Raw genomic sequence first — 2,113 nt, 5'->3', positions numbered from 1 at the left:
CACACATATGTGCATATATATATCATATATATTATACATACATACATACATATATATATGTGTATGTGTTATACATACATACATATTTGCATACATATATGACTACATATGTATATACCTATATACACAGAAACACTTAAATACATTCATACCAATACACACACATAGACATATACACATATATACATAGGAACACACTAGCAAACATGCATATATACACAAGCTAGAACAAAATCACATACCCACACACACACGCACCTGTATGAAATATATAGGTACAGAATAACAATCACACAAAGACACAAGACATACTCACACATGGACACATAGCTACACATACATGTATATGTAAATATAATTACACACATACACACACACACAAGCATATATATACAATGCTGCACACAGAAACTCATTCAGACTCACCCAGACACACACATGTATACATACACACGCAAATTCACATAGACACCCCAACACATACATATATATATATATATATACAATCCATGGAAATGCAAGCACACATACATGGTATGACAGCACAGACAAAAAGTAGACACGCTGACACACTAACACAAATTCACACACACATGCATGTACATACACGCATAAACCATGTGGAAAAAATACACAGCCTCAAAGACACACAAATAGACGTACACCCATGCATACACATTTATAAAATGCTTGGAAATGCAAGCATACATGCACAAACGCAGACATAGTGTGACTACACAGATACAAAGTTACATAGACAAACTAACAGACAAATTTACACACACACAGAGGAATACTAACACAAATTCTCTCTCTGTCTCTGTCTATCTCTCTCTCTCTCTGACACACACACAGAGTTTTATTTGCTAGCATCACAGATTCTTCCTTTAGTCAATTATATCCCCACCCCCATATACACACAAATACACGCACACACATACACGACAAAGAACAAACAGATTGAGCTACGGAGCACACCATCGCCACACCATCTCTATCCCACCACCACCACCACCACCACATTACACCATAGAACACCAAACAACAGCAGCAGTCACTCAACATACAACCAACCGAACAACTCTACAGCAGGATACACACCTCGACTAGCAATGCTCTGGATAAGATATACAAGCATCGGTGAGTGAGTTTTCATAAATGTTTTCCTGTCTTTTACTTTGATTTGTTTAAAGTTAAGTTAGTAACATTCATAATTCTTGTTTTCTTGACTTTTACAAGTCTACTTAGAGAGAATATATTATATATATACATATATACATATATATAACATTTTTGTTTCATGTTTATTCTAATATCTTTTAGGTTAAAAAACCTAAATTTCTTCAGCTTTATACTTTGTAACTGTTTCTCATTCAGTGCTCAACTAGTCACACTTAAACATTTAGAAGTTTACTAAGCATCATTTTGTGGTTTTTAAGAAATTGCTTTTGTTCTAAGATTTTGTTTCTTATATTTTTTAATGACATACACACATGTGTGTATGTGTGTTTGTATATATATATATATATATATATATGTATGTATAAATATAAGCACATCTATCTATATCTATCTACACACACACACATATAAAAATAAGAATATTTGAATAAACTAATATGTACTTTATTGAGAAGTAAGATATGCTGGTGTTTAGGTAAACTGTAACTAGTTTCATATATTTCATATGGTGTACGCTTGTTGAGCTCTTTGGGGAATACCTTCTGATCACACATTTCAATATGCTCTGTGGAGTATGCATTTGGTTACTGTGCATATGTATATGTATATATTATATATACCTATGTATGTGTATGGGTGCATATATTTATGTGTGAGTGTGTATATGTGTGTGTGTGTATGCATATACATATATGTATGTGTTTCTGCACAATTATATAGGTATATGCATGTACATATATCTATCTATATATATATATATATATATATATATATATATATATATATATACATACATACATATGTATATATATATACATATACACACATGTACATTCATATACTCAAGTAAATGTATATATATATGTGTATATATTTATATGCATGTTATATACAATGGCATATATATATATATATATATATATATATATAT

At 31.1% G+C, this 2,113-nt stretch overlaps 1 protein-coding gene and 1 long non-coding RNA gene across 6 annotated transcripts in view; one reads left to right on the top strand and one right to left on the bottom strand.

Moving 5' to 3' along the window:
- LOC106881593 (protocadherin beta-15) overlaps positions 1 to 2,113 on the top strand; it is a 363,194-nt gene that overhangs the window by 40,690 nt on the left and 320,391 nt on the right. For 3 of the 4 annotated variants that reach the window (XM_052973057.1, XM_052973061.1, XM_052973059.1), the window contains exon 1: positions 1,032 to 1,140. The exons of the other annotated variant lie outside the window; for it this stretch is intronic. The gene's annotated coding sequence lies outside the window, so the exon portion shown is untranslated. Of the gene's footprint in view, positions 1 to 1,031; positions 1,141 to 2,113 lie in introns of those variants that run through there. 4 annotated transcript variants of the gene reach the window in all.
- LOC128249440 (uncharacterized) overlaps positions 1 to 2,113 on the bottom strand; it is a 347,579-nt gene that overhangs the window by 155,415 nt on the left and 190,051 nt on the right. The gene's annotated exons all lie outside the window — the stretch shown is intronic.

The sequence above is a fragment of the Octopus bimaculoides genome, chromosome 14, assembly GCF_001194135.2.
Source record: "Octopus bimaculoides isolate UCB-OBI-ISO-001 chromosome 14, ASM119413v2, whole genome shotgun sequence".
In the NCBI taxonomy this organism is placed as follows: domain Eukaryota; kingdom Metazoa; phylum Mollusca; class Cephalopoda; order Octopoda; family Octopodidae; genus Octopus; species Octopus bimaculoides.
The sequence above is the reverse complement of the archived record's forward strand: the minus strand, read 5'-3'. Positions and strand labels throughout refer to the sequence as shown.